We start from the raw sequence: 16,418 nt of genomic DNA, 5'->3' as shown, positions 1-16,418 counted from the left end.
ATTTGGTTTATAATCATGGTAAACCCTGGTCCAATGTCACATTGCGACAAATATTTTTCAATATGAAAACCAACCAAAGTCGCATTGTGACAAGGATTGTCTCAATATGGAAATCAACCATGGTTAACCATGTTCAAACGTCGCATTGTGTCAAAGATTGTCTCAATATGTAAATCAACCATGGTAAACCATGGTCAACGATGGTCACATTATGACAAAGATTGTCTCTTGGTCCAACGTCAGATTGTGACAACCATGGTCAACCATGGTCTAATGTCGCATTGTGACAAAGATTGTCTCAATATGAAAATTAACCATGAATAACCATGGCCAATCATTATCCAACATCGTATTGTGTCAAAGGTTGTCTCAATATGAAAATAAATCATGATCAACCATAGTCCAACTCGCATTGTGACAAATATTGTGTCAATATGAAAATCAATTGTATTCAACCATGGTCAACCATGTTTATTTTAGGGTTTATAATATTTATTCTTGAGTTTATATACCTTGGGTTTATAATCCCTTGGGTTTTTAGTATTAATCATTTGGGTTTATTATTCCATTGGGTTTATAATATTTATCTTAGGGTTTATATACCTTGGGTTTATAATATTAATCCCTTGGGCTTAATATTATTTCCTTGGGTTTATAATATCTTGGGGTTTTAGAATTAATCCCTTGGGTTTATATCATCAATCCCCAGGGTTTATCAATCTAAGGGTTCATATACTTTGTGTTTATCAATCGCTTGGCCCAACATCAGATTGTGACAACCATGGTCCAATATTGCATTGTAACAAATATTTTCTCAATATGAAAATCAATCATGATCAACCATGGCCAACCATTGTCCAATGTCGCATTGTGCCAAAGTTTGTCTCAATATGAAAATAAATCATGGTCAACCATAGTCCAATGTCGCATTGTTACAAAGATTCTTTCAATATGAAAATCAACAATGGTCAACCATGTTTATTTTGGGGTTTATAATATTTATCTTAGGGTTTATATACCTCAGGTTTATAATATTTATCCCTTAGGTTTAATATTATTCCCTTGGGTTTTTAATATAATCCTTCGGGCTTATAATATGTATCTTAGGGTTTATATACCTTGGGTTTATAATATTAATCCCTTCTGCTTAATATTATTCCCTTGGGTTTGTAATACCTTGGGGTTTTATAATATCCATCCCTTGGATTATTCAATCTAAGAGTTCATATTCCAAGGGTATAATAGTATACATAAGGTTTATAATATTAATCCTATTGTTTAATATAAATCCCTTGGGTTTATAATCATGGTCAACCATGTTTATTTTAGGGTTTATAATATTTATCTTAGGGTTTATATACCTTGGTTTTATAATATTTATCCCTTCGGTTTAATATTATTCTTTTGGGTTTTTAGTATTAATCTCGTAGGTTTATTATTACCTTGGGTTTATAATATCAATCCCTTGGGTTTATTAATTTAAGGGTTCATATTCCTAGGGTATAATATTATTCATAGGATTTATAAATTTAATATTTAGGTTTAATATAAATCCATTGGGTTTAATTAACAATATTAACAATTTTTATATTTGATTAACAATTTTTATATTAATATTTTTTTTGTGAGCTTGGCAGGACTGCATCTTCAATATGTCTAGTAAATCACCCCAATCGGGGCGGAGAATTGAACTGGTGCCTTCGCATCAAGGAGTGCCTTAACAAAGCACTCGATCACAGTCTATCAGACCCCGTGGACTATATTAATAAATATTAATTATCAATATTTATATTAATTAAATATTTATTTAATTAACAATTTTTGTATTAATAAAATAATATATTATTAATAATGAATGAATGAATTAAATAATTAATTGATAATGAATGAAATAAAAATGATTTATTTATTTATTTAATATTTATGTATTAATTAATTAATTAATTAATAATGAATGAAATAAAAATGGAGTTGTCTTTAGTGTGACTTTTTTATTTGTGTTATTTAAACTGGTCTTTTGACTGTATATATGGATTCAACACCCTGAACACCCCCTAGGGCACTTCTATTGTGCAGGGGTTACCCATCAAGCTTGTGATTTCAATAAATTCTTGTATGATTTTAGAGAAATTAGACCCAAAAAACCCACCAGAAAAGCTTCCAAAAAGTCGCACTAAAGACAACTCGAATAAAAATGAATGAATGAATTATTATTAATATTTATTAATTAATAATGCTACTAAATTTAATTAACAACAAAATAATAGTAATAATTAATAATAGTAGTAATATGAATTAATAATAATAATAATCATAATAATATTAATTATACGCCTTCGACTAAATCAACCACATTTACTCGTGGTTGTTCCTGTGATTGATATACACATTTGGTGTATATCAACCACATTTACTAATGTGGTTGTGCTAGTATATAGATGAAACGGTAGATCCATCTTTTAACAATTAATGTATTTTATATGTGTATGTTCTTTTGTACTTAATTTTTATAATGGTCATTAAATTAAATCAAAGATGGATATATAATTGTGATTTACTAATAAAGAATATTATATATTATTTTTTATTTTTATTGTTGTTTATTGAATGAAGGATAGATATATAGTTATACTATACTAAAAATATATTTTTTATTTATTAAATCAAAGATGAATATATAATTATCCCTCAGATGGGATGATGAGAGTAGTGCAAAGGGTGAGGGGCAAGTTGTCAGCACCCTAGTTAACCAATAGGAAAATGGACGTGGCAACATGCCCCCTACAGGTGTCACAGGTTGACATTGCAGGTGTCATTAATTCTGGTACCATTTACACATTGTAATGATGTGCACAAGGGATAACATAGTGTGGAAGTACTAGTTGGAGATTGAGCCTTGTTACCCACCACCTGTGGGTAATGTATATAGGATAATTTTTTTCTACTAGATGGTCCTCAACTGGCAGCTAGCAGCCCCTCGTAACCACCAGATAACTCGATGTGCCATTTTATTTCCACCTGAGCCAACCATGTGGTCCCTCAACCACTTGTCATGAATATGTTTGAAGGTGGGCCTTTCGACCCCAAAGGTATGGACTTTCATCGGTATAGTTGAGTAATTTTCATTACTTTTCATGGGAACTTTTGGGCATGGATTAGTGGGGGGATTTAGTGGAAAGAGCGTGTTAGGCTTGTATTCTTGTCCCCATTCCTTGATTTCGTGGTTACCCTTGTAAGTCCTATGGGATCTCCTTTATTGAACTTTGGGTTTTTGGGTAGATATTACATGGGAAATCCCAATTTTGGTTGTGTGGTCCCGCTTCCTGTACCACCCACATCATTCCCCTTCTACTCATTTTAACCCCATTCATCTATTTTCCCATCCGGGTCCACATACACCTTGGGCCAGGCCCAGAACGATGCCCCAGAGGTTGATGCAGCTGAAAAGAAAAGTAAAAGCATAATTTGGCCACTCTCAACATGAAATGTACCACAAAATGCAAAAGATGGCCGAGACATACAAATTTAGCATGTGGGAAAAATCAAAACATGAGTTCTACCCCTTATCCATGTCCATCACCCTGGTTCCTATGGGCCCTAGATAAGTCCCCTCTATTATTGAGGAACCCATGATTGTCCCAACCCATGGTGGGAAATGAACCGCCCCACATCACAGGGGTATACACTACTACATATTACACATCATTCTCTCCATCCCCTGGAGCCTCGAGCAGTTATAAAGAAAAATCAATCAAAGGAAAAAGGCATGTGAAGAAGGGTGGAAAAACAAAGGCTAAGGTAACTCATGTACCACAATTTTCTCCCTCCTATACTCATATACCCAGGTGTGGGATTCCCTTGTTATAGCTACCCAATATACCTTGACATGTGGTCTAGATGATTCCCCCTATCCCCAATTTGTTCCATCATTATATCATTTGCCACCTGCCTCTTAAAGGATCAATTGTGGACATGTCACCCCCTGTAGAGGTTGAAACCACCTAATAGGGTCCTTGGTTAACCCCCTTTTTGAGCTTGGAGACACCTGTACTTTCCAAATCTCACTATGGAAGGGCATGCCACCATGAAGTGCCCCATTGACACGAGGGATTCATTGGGGTAGGAATATTATATCACGTGGTTTCATATTGGGGGATATATATTGAGGAAAAAATGGCATAATATATATTGTATATAATAGGGTGTAAAGGGTTTTTATATTAGCAGGTATAAAAAATGGAGCTCAAAGTTAATGAAAATATATAAAGGGGTATAAAAAATGTTAATGAAAAAATGGATACCTACAATATCTAGTGAAAGTAGGGGTTTTTTAAATTGGGAAGGTGTATTGGGTTCGTATTGGTAGGGGGTTAAATAATGTGATTTTTAGAGGTATTTTCCAATATGTAGTCAAATTAAGGGTATTGTTTAGTATGCCACAAACACACGTGATATGTTAGAGGTTCATTGAGGGAAGCCTTTGTGCCCATTGTTACCATGAAGTGCAAGCATTATTACTTGATTATTATGATGATTTGTTGTATTGGAGGGCAAGGGGACACATTGGATATTATATAGGGTTGTAGGTGGATTTCCATTTAGGGCTTGGTCTCCCTATACGGGGTCTTAGCCCTCCAGAGGGCCACATTGACATTTCTAGGGTGAGAATTGAGAGCCATGGGCCTCCACCATAGCCAAGATTACTTCATGGATCCCTAGCAACATTCGTTGATTGCTCCTATTCCACCTTTTGGATGAAGATGATGCACTTGGTTCACCATGCCCAGTAGGCTCCACAGATGCATCATACACTTGGAAGATGTTTTAGTGTCCAGAAAAATGTTCCCCACTATAGAGGCAAGTCTTATGTCATCATTCCAACCCTTACCGATGGTCTACAGGCACTTCTGATCCATTTGGAGAACCATGAAGATAACCATGTTCCCCCACATCCACTTGGGAGTACCACATGTTTTTGCTTGGAAAACAAGGGGCCAACCCCTTGTCCACTATGTTGGGAGTCCATTTCTACATCATGTCACCCTTTAGACTTCATTAGGCCTCCTCAAAGGCCCAATGACTCACTCAGTTGATCATTCGACCCTCTTGAGAGGCTTATTCATGTATTATTGAGCTATTTGGTGGGCTTGTCACCAAAAGTCAGTGTTATTATGCACATTATTTTATTCTAGGGGCTAAATTAGGCCTAATTAGCTAAATTGAATTCATTAGGAAGTGTATAAATAGAAGTGTGATGGAATCATTTGATCATCATCACTTGGATTGATCATATTCTCTTGTGATATTTTTGTTATTCTCTTTGGAGGATGAAATTGGATGGATGGATAAATTTTGATGTTTAGATATCCTCATTTTTGTCTTGGAGCTTTTATATTGGCATATGATGATGATTGGATATACTTTTTCTCACATGTAAGTGCTCTTTTAATGCTATTTTTTCATTCTTTTCTATGTCACATAAATGATGTTGGGATTTTCACTATACTAGGCCGAAATTTTTTTGCTTTTCTTTGGTGAAGGGGTATAAATTTTCCTTTTATTAGTGTTGCATCATGTTATGGGCCATGTTTGAATAATTGAATGTTCCTAGAGATATTTCATTGAAATTCATCTTGATAATTTGTTGCATATTGCACATTGAAGTATAAAGACCTTGAAGCAATTTTCCTCATGCCCTAATTGTCATGCGAAATTTTTCTAGAGGCCTCCTTGACTGATTGAAACCATCGTAATCATTGGAATATTCTTGACTCCATTTCTCTCAAAGGAATAGGCATTGGTCTTCTATAGTTGATCACCATAAATCATATTTTTCTCACCTTCCTCTTTCTTTCTAGGTCTAGCCTACATAGGTCACCTAGGGCATTAATTATCTCACACTATATCCACAGAAACACTTCGATTTTTAGTCCAAAATCACGTTGGAGTTTTCTCTAGAGGCCCTCAAAATTTGAAGCAAATCTGACAGTGGGATCTTGAGATATTGCAAGCCCTAGCTCGAGGATTATTTCCTGCCATAGGTTTCCCTTGGCTAGTAACCTCATTTGGATCATTTCATTATATTCCAAGAATATTTGTCCATTGATCCTCTTCTCTTCCACAACTAGGTCAAGCCCCTCCTTGAGTGACCAATCCCTTTTACTTGACCTAATTTTGGGTCCACTTGGTCCCATGTGGTACCGCAACTTTTCAAAGATAATCTCACAAAGACCATTTGGAAACCAAGTCTTCACAAGGATTTTTAGAAATAGGTCCCTCCTATACAAATTTTATTTTCAAAACCCAGCCCTTTAAACTCCCTTGGCCTTTCTTAGAGACCCTTACACCTTGCTTCCCAAGCAAGCAAATCATACATTTGAGTCTCTCTCATGAATAAGCCTTAGGAATCACTCCTTATCTCTTCATTGATTCATCTTTCTGGTGATTCCATTCATAGCGGGTCTCCTCCCATCAGTGAAAGTCTGTAAATATTGGGGAGATTAGCTGAGGTGACAACGGGATATTGCTCCACTGTTTCCATTGACATAGTAGTTGCCCCTTTAGGATCCCTTGCTAGTTTGAGCGGTAAGATTTTGGTGTTGTTTCCGGGGACACAAGAAGTTTGTCTTGTTCCTCATACGACATTATCGACATATCATTTTGGTGAATACATTGGAAGAACAAAGCCCTAGTTCTTCATTGAACTTCAAAGTCAATGCTTGCAGGGTGAATCAAGCATTTGTTAAGGCAAATTTATTTCACCCTAGCGACTCCCGTGATATAAATATATAAAGGTAAATGGATTATAAAAAGATTCATGGGTGGTTTCCTTCTTTGGATATCACATGGGTTACAGGATACCCAAATGGCATGGGTTGGAAGTTTATGCAAAATATGCCACAATTCAAGGGCGATCCATCCATAGTAATGGACCACATAGCAAAAATTATTAAGCATGCTTCCAAAGTTAATGTGGTTCATCTAAACATCCTCATGGAACTATTTATTGCTTCTATTGAATACAATCACTAAGATTGGATTGAATCATCTGAGCCTGGAAGCATTTCATCTTTTATCGAGTTGCTCAATAAATTCATAAAGTATAAGGGACCCAAATTCCGATCCAATGAAGTTGCTTGTGAGAGCCTAGAGAAAGCCCTCTGAAGGGAAGGTCTCATTAGTCAAGATGAAGGAGTTGGAGAAAACCTTGAGGACCTTAGAGGTGAGTATGAAGATGAGTCTTCATTGGGTCCACATGATGAACACGATGACTTTGAAAACACCTATGTTGGGAAGGATGAGTCTATGGAAAGTGAAGTTCAGACTAACCTTGCCTTTCTCAAGGATATTACTCCCGATAACTCTTATTTTGAGAACCTTAAGGAAGGTAATCCCATTATCCCCTTGGGAAATGACATTGGATATTATTTCCATATTGAAAGGAGAAATGGGAAATTGTTGGTCCTCAATTTGAACGTGCTCCCATTTATGACATCGACAAGGAGGATGAGTTTGAAAGTGGTCCTCCCCTTCTCCTGGGCATTGTTTATGATGACACATCCATCGATACCCTTGGGAAGGAGAATTATCATTTTCCCTTGCATGAAAGGGAGCAATTGGAGATGATTTATTCTCCTTTTTGGGAAGACCCTATCTTTGATACCAATAATGATAGGGTTGATAAGGCCCTTTCTCATACCTACCTTCCTTATGATTCCAGGAGTATATTTAAATCAATTGAGCCTCTAGAGTTGGATTTTCAAGAAAAGGATCCCATTGAGACTTCACCCTCCTTTATGCCCTTTTCTATTTTTCATCATCTTGAGTCTTCATCAAGCAATTCCCTCGCCCCTTGTCATATGATCTCAAGTGACTGTGAGAACTTTCCCCATTTCCTAGTATAGTGTTGGGCCTCCAAAATGTCATCCTCTTTCACCCTTATTTCTATCATTTTACCATATTTTGCAACTCCATAACCCTATATTAATACCATTTGCATGATCATACGGGTTTATCATTATTATTTTACAAGTAATTTATTTTAAGAGAATTTATGATTAAATATTAGGAAATAGTATATATATATATATATATATATATATATATATATGTCTATGTCTATGTCTATGTCTATGTCTATGTCTATGTCTATGTCTATGTATATGTATATGTATATGTATATGTATATATGTATATATATATACATATATACATATACATATACATATACATATACATATACATAGACATAGACATAGACATAGACATAGACATAGACATATACATATATATATATATATATATATATATATCTATATATATATATATATATATATATATATATATATATATTTGAATTTCAATTTCAGCTCATGAAAATTTGTGGAATATTTGTAGAAGATTTGGGTCATTGACTAAGCACATTCAAAGGAGAAGAATCATGGATTTTTTGATATGTGTCTCCTAAATATGTGTGAAAGGATTTGTATTTCATATTTTAGGTAATTGGTTGTAACCACAAGAGATAAATGTGGATTTAGGAGAGATTTGTGGATCTACATTTATTGATTAGTTATCTTAAGTTTTTGTATAAATATGAGTGCATCCTTCATTCACATGACTTGTTGTTTAGTGATCTGATTTGGCGATTTTTGATTTTCCATGATATCGATGCTATGTGGGCATGCTGACGTATGTGGGTATTCAAATATTGGCCTCATTCCTAGCACAATGGTTGAAATAATTATAGTTGTGATTCAACATGAAAATGGAACCTGCATAACTCATCATTGGTGTATGCATTTGCACCTAGTGACATAATGACTCGTGTTATGGTTATGAGAATGACTTGATAAAGTTCGGATTGATAATACATGGTTGATGAAAACTTGTTGGCATAATCGAATTCAGAATTGATATGAGATCTACCTGTCGCCTGGTTGAAAGTATTAATACTATGATAATGATGACTTTGATAATGGTCATGATCTGGCTTCTAAATTCTGATGAGTTGACTTTGTTGTTGATGGTACACCACTAATTTATGAGTATGCTAGATTAGCAAGGCATTATGCTTAGAGCATTGCAATCCAAATATGTTTATATTTGACAATTATCTGATGAAGTTAGGATGATGAGTTCCAAGGTATAGCTTTGATATAGATTATGGTTTTGGTTTTATATCCTGATGATCTACTTGTGACAGGTGATGAACCTCTGGTGATCCAAATCAGGGGGAGATGGCTTCTACAGCCCGAAATAATATATCATGGCATGATGAATCAATTTCTGGAATTTGGGAAAGAAATTTCATATTGCAAAGCTATTGGAAAATGTTTTTGGATAATGAAAATAAAAATCCTTGGATACTCTGATTTGAAGTTCAAGATGTTCTTGAACTTGACATGGCATCCATCGATTGAAGCATTGATGTTCTGCTTTGAACATTCATATGTATATGTATGATGTGCATAGAACCTTAATTAATTCATGAGTGAGTTGCGTCACTCACATAGAGTTGCCACCGAGCATGCTTTGAAATATCTACATAGAGTTGCGTCACTCACATAGAGTTGCCATCAAGCATGCTTTGTTTCAATTAAATACAATATTAAGTTGAATTAACATTATTTTAACCGATTTAATTCATTAATAAAAATATTTTATATTGTTCAATTATAAAATTATTATTTTTTAAATTATATAAATTAATTTAATATATATTATATTAAAATTTTGTATACTATTAGAATTTTTATTGTTATACTATTTCTTATAAGAGCAAGATTGCATGGTCAAATTCTAGAAAATATTTCCAATTTGCCTTTAAAGCCATCATCATATTGGAAATAAATTTCTATATATTTTCAATTTTCTAATAAACTTTCATTATATTAATAGGTGGTTGGACACTTCCACAATTATTCATATTGTTGTTGGATATTTCCATAATAGAATTGTATAATATTGTGATATGTTCAATGTTTCGAGTGGTAATTCCATCCATCATCAAGGACCAAAGAGCTTTGGTTATATTTTCAACATTCTCTTCAACTAAGTACAATATTATCTTGAATTAAGATTATTTTAATTGATTTAATTTTATTTTATTAACAATATTATCTTAGATTATTTAATTGATTTAAATTTTATTAATAAAAAAATATTTATATTATTTATTTATTATTTTTTGAATTATATAAATTAATTTATTAGGTTAAAATTTTATAAAATTAAAATTTATATTATTAAATAAAATAAAATGGAACACAACTTTTTCCAAAATGAGAAAAAGTCATATAACATAGTATAAAACAAAATTGCATGATCACATTCTAGAAAACATTTCTAATATGATTTTAAAGTCTATGGCCTTATTGCAAATAAATTTCATTAAAAAAAAGTGTTGTACATTATTTTTGTAAATTGCATGATCATATTCTAGAAAATATTTTCTATTTGAATTTAAAACATATGACTACTTTGCAAAAAAATATTAGTATTAAACATTTGGTAATAGGTTGAGTATCTATTACTTTGGTCAAACAAAGTAAATAATGTTGAATTACAAATAACTAAATACCTCAATTTATCAATCAATAAAATCTAAATTGACCCATTTTTAAACCTTAATACTAACTTAAATTTAAAATTTTTACTTTTATCTAATAACATTTAAACTAAATAACAAGCCCTAGCCACTGTTTAACACTTGTTTTGATAAATGAGTTGTGTGATTTCTTGATAAATAGATTGTGTGATGTCCTTCCATGGAATATATTCCTTCACGTTTTGGTGAACCAGATGTGGAATACAATGACCCTTTTGTTCTTACAAAACAATGATTATTTGCTATGTTCGGAATGCTGCCCGATTCAGCTTTGGCACATTGGTTGATGATTCTTAAAATTGTGGATAGTGTAGTAGTGTTGACCCAAAATGATATACACAACAAATGCTACTAGGATAGATGAACCATTGGAGTTCCACGATAAGACGTAAGACCAAATGTCGATGAGCGTTACAATATTAGTGAAACCATGTGATGGTTGAAAATCGTAAGTCAGATTTTCACCTTTTGGTTGAGCCCTGACAACTTTTCAACAATTATACCTTTCCCCTAATGCTCATCATTAGAGATCGAGGATTTAATTTGAACCAATGACACTCGAACCCCACGGTGATAGATTTTGAGGGTTGCACTGCCAATAAATGTAGATCATTTTATTAAAGGTGATCTCAATAGAAATTTGGTTCTTAATTTCACTAAATTCTCTATTTGATTAAAGGTGATCTCAATAGAAATTTGGTTCTTAATTTCACTAAATTCTCTATTTGATTAAAAGTTTTTGTAAAGAATGAAGAATTCAAGATGTAAAAGTTTTTGTAAAGAATGAAGAATTCAAGATGCATTGACACTGCATGTGGAAATTATACCAATGAGAAAAGCGATTTCAAAATGGGCACTAAATGCATGTAAAGATGTAAAGATATTGTCATAGGGATTTTTTTTTCCTCTCCAAACTATGTGAAAATGATGCACATTCACACGTTTACATTAGAAAATAATCAGAAAATGCACCCAAATATCAAGCATTACAAATATTAGAAAGAAATATCAAGCATTACCAATATTAGAAAGGTAAATAAATGAACATACAAGCATACATTATTATTAATTTGGCAGAGAGGAGAGGTTATGGTGGTAACTTCTGGTGGGGATTGTTAGTGGTCATATTGAACATTCTCTATACAATATGGTGTGCTAGATTGCTTCAGCATTCAAAATCAATCTAAGGGGCAGCATTTTTAATATCTCAAATAAAAAAGTAGAGCTATGTGTGATAAGAAATAGTATTGTGGAGGTTCGACATTGCACACATTATCAAATGATCAATTATATTGTGAAGAAGAACTAGTGAGGAGTTGTAGAGGATTTGGTTTACAATTATCATATATCATAAAATGTTCACCATGTGTTATTGCTCATTAGAAGATATGTTAGGCTATCTATAATCTACTTTCCATATCCATAATCTATGAAGCAATTCATTTTGATAATGTGATTCTTACTTACTAAATACTCAAAATATTCCTCTTGTGTGTTAAAATGTATTAAGAAAAGGCTTCATTTGACTTGTGCCTTAGTCAAATGGAGAAATTTGAATTTCCACATCAAAAGGATGACTTCAGTTGCAGTTAGCAGGTACTTAGTAGGAGTGATATGGCCAAGTCACTTAGTTAAGTCAATGAATTCAAGTTTGTGGGAAAGAAGTAGAGTTGTGCATGAGTTGATTACCAATATCTAGAAATCTAGTGGAGTTATAATTAGTTAAAATTAGTTATCTAAAATTTAGTCATGAATATAGTCAGTGTGAGTTCAGTTGAGTAGTTGTAATTGTCATTAACTCACTGATCTCTCAGTTAACTAGTCAATTTACTAAAAATAGCTCTAGTCATGCATGGAATTCGAATTGCCTAGTTGAGTGGAGGAAAGAGCATAAATGTAACCATTATTGTATACTAGTTAGTGTACAATGTTTACATGTAGCAGGTGAGACTTTTCTCTTGGGTATTGCGCAAGAAAATAGGAGCTTCCCCTATTCTTTAGGAGCTAATTTCCCAGGGAATTGTGCAAGGAAATAGGAGGAGCATGAGGCCTAGATTTGGCTAAGTATTTGCTAGAGCAGACTCAAGAGGAAGAGGTCAGTATTGTAGTGCAGGTTTAGCTTCAAGGATTGAAGCTATCATTGTAATAGGTCATTTTTCTCATCTGATATAATACAAACATAGTAGGGGTTTTTCCCAGTTGGGTTCCCTAGTAGAAATATTGCGTTCATTGTGATTAAATGATTGCACGTGTTTCTATTGAATGTTTTCAATTCTGCAGATTAAGTAGAATAAATTTATGTCTATTGATTTCAATCTGAATTCATTAACAACTTCAAATTTCGAGCTATTTCTACATGGTATCAAAGCATTGAAAACCAAATAGAAACCAACTTCCTAATTTTCTCTCAGAGAAATTTCGAACAACATATTTGTGGTGTATAAATTTTCTTTAGTGCAGGAGCAATGTCTTTCAATGGATTGAGGCTTGACTATGCATTGGAGAGAAATTCAAATTACAATGCTTGGAAATATATAATGGATGTTGTTCTTGATGATAATGGAGTATTGGAATACACACAAACTAATATTGCAAAACCAACAACATCATATGCACAATAACTAGCTCAGTGGAAGAAAGATACAAAAAAATCCAAGAGGATTATCTTGGAGGGAGTTAGAGACCTTGTGGTTTCGAATTTGCATGGCAAGGAGACTTCTTATGCAATGTGGAAAAGCCTTACAAACCTATTTGAAAGCAACAGTGATGACAGGAATTGGCATTGAAAGACAAGCTCAAGAAAAATCGAATGCAGAAAAATGAAATTGTTGTTCAATACCTATCCAGATTCACTCATGTCAAAGATGAACTTGGAGGAGGTAGAGAAAATGAGTCATCATCTGAACTTGTGAGCTTATCACTCGGTCTTCTAAATTCCTCGCACAACTATCAGGATTCATTTAATGGAAGGGACAAGCTCCCAAATTAGGAGAAACTTTGGTCTGATTTGGTTTAGTGGGAGATTAGAAAAAACACTAGAGATGGTGTCACATCCAGAGCTGAGGAGGAAGAAAACCTTGCCTTAGAGGGAAATGGAAATAAATTCCAAGGAAAGAAGGCCTAAGGCAAGGCATAATCTAGCCAGAACCATGGCAAGAAGAAATACCTCAGTAAAATTAATTGTTTTCACTGCCATGAGTATGGACACTATGCAACCAAGTGTCCACACAAGAAATACATTAATAATCCCGCAAGAGGAGCAAGAGGAGATGCTCTCACATCACAATTTGAGTCGGATTTCACCCTCATTGCTTGCATGGAAAGTATTGTACGAAGTAGTGTATGGTACTTAGACTTTGATGCTTCATTTCATATGGCAGGAAATAAGGATTTCTTCAGCAACATAGAGGAGAAGGACCTACAATTACAAATAGAGCTTGGAGATGATGGGATGTATAGTGCCAAAGGGCTTGGCACTATCATCTTTAAGAGGGAGTCAAGATCCCATATTCACCTGATCAATAATGTAATGTATGAGCCTAGTCTAAAGAAAAAATTAATTTATGTAGTTTTACTTGATGACAGAGGATATAATGTGGTGTTTAGTAGAGGGAAGGCATATCTGAAGCATGCTACTTCTGGACAAGTTAAACAAATTGGTGTTTGGGTTAAAAATATCTACAAGCTAGAGGTAGATGCATGTGCTGCATTTAGTAGCAAGGTAGAACATGTTTAGGGCCGAGATGTTGGAGAGCTCTGGCATATGCGCATGGGACACCTACATCAGGAGCTTTGAAAATAATGCAACAGATCACCATTGGAATTCCAAAAGGCACCCTTGATCAACATGATGTTGGAAGGGGATGCACTCTTGGAAAATATGATAAATCCTCCTTCCAGGGCGGAGATAGAAGCGCTGGAGATAACTTGGAGCGAGTTCACTCAGATGTGTGTGGAACATTCTCAACAATCTTAGGTTCAAAGAACAAGTATTTTTTAATCTTCATAGATGAAATTTCCCGCAAATGCTGGTTCTATTTTATGAAGAAGAAAGATGAAGTGTTTTCAAAATTTGTTGAATTTAAAGCCTTGGTTGAAAATGAGACTGGACAAAAAATTAAATCCTTTGGATGTGAAAATGGAGTATAGTTTGTGTCTAATGCCTTCAAAGAATTATGTACTAATGAGGGTATTAGAAGGGAGTTGACTACACCCCACAGCCCATAGCAAAATGGGGTTGGAGAGAAGAAAAAAAGAAACATTGTAGGAGTTTCTTGAGCAATGTTTAATGATCAAGGATTGTCACTATCCTTGAGGGAAGAAGCTTGCAATACAACTGTTTATTTGCAGAATAGGAGCCCTCACAAAATTCTTGGCATGATCACACCTGAAGAGGCTTTCTCTGGGAGTAAGCCAGATGTCTCCCACTTTCTCATTTTTGGAGCCAAAATTTATTGTCATGTCTCCAATGATAGTAGGAAAAAATTGGAGCCTACTGCAGAGAGGGGGGTACTTGTAGGATACAAAGAGACACCTCACATTTATTGGGTGTATTTTCCCTCACTCAAGATGACCGTGATGAGGAGAGATGTCAAATTTTATGAGGAGAAGTTCATGATAAGCTCTCTAGAGAGAGAGATGACAATTCCACCAGAGGAGGAGCTTCTAGCTCCAAAGGACGAGCCCCAGTTATATCCTTAGGATGTTGTGGAGCAACCACATGTGGAGGAGCATAGATCAGGCTGAGTGGATGCATCCACTCACCCAGAGCCTTCCAGAGAAGGGAGGAAGAGAACCAGGGAGGTTAACGGGTTGGTGCATGATCTGAAATTGATTTCTAGTTAATGTTGTGCTAGTATCATTTCCAGATATAGAATTTTCTTTGCTTTGGTTTGCTTATCCATTAAGAGTTTATCCATGAGCATGTGATTGTCAATTCATCAAACTTGGTGAAATTCAGTGTTTTGCATGAAATTAAAAGTATGAATTTAAATGGCTAAACAATAGCATATAAAAACATACCAAGCACAAATAACATATCTCAATACACAAATTTTTGTTGAAGGAGTTCACCCCTCCTGGGCTACATCTCCTTGGTCCAGCTTCATAGTGTGGGCCTTTGTATTAGCTTCAATAGTGCTCAAATCATTGTTACATGCATCCAATGCTCTTGGAACCTATTCCAATGAGTTTAGAACATTAAAATATATCAGAAACGACTATTTGTTTACTCAATTCGGTTACCAGTTGCTTTGGGAATGGCCTCCAACACCTGGTGGCCCTCGACTTCTAAAATATTAAAGTGACAAAAAAAAACCTGTAGAATACCTCTTCTACCTCTAAAACCTACTCCAATGAGTTCCCAGCATGCCAATTAGCCAAAAATGACTATTCATTTTCAAAATTTGGCTGAGAATTGAGTAAGTTATGGCTCAAACAGTTTTTCCTAGAAAACCTCCACTAAATCTAGAGAGACTCCAGTTAAGTCTGCCAAGTTTGGTGGCAGTTCCGGATTTAGTGGCTCCGTCATAAATTCCGCCAACTTAATTACGGATTAATTAAATTTAAAACTGATTAGTGGTGCACTAATCTTTCTTAACAGTTGGCCCCTAGCTCCTGGTTCGGGCGCTTGGTCACATGGGGTGGGGGTTGGCCCCACGGGGCTTTTTTTTTACCAAACTTTCAGAAGCTCTAACTTTTGCATACAATATCAATTTTTTGAACCATTCACGATGTGGAATCCTGGAGACGAACTCTATCCATTCATTCAGGTCTAAAGCAATTCTGAGCACTTTCATTTTTTAGCTAA

This window comes from Pinus tabuliformis, chromosome 1_1, assembly GCF_031772625.1.
Source record: "Pinus tabuliformis cultivar Carrire ecotype Pingquan chromosome 1_1, CPIR1, whole genome shotgun sequence".
Classification (NCBI taxonomy): domain Eukaryota; kingdom Viridiplantae; phylum Streptophyta; class Pinopsida; order Pinales; family Pinaceae; genus Pinus; species Pinus tabuliformis.
This window is presented reverse-complemented; position numbering follows the sequence as displayed.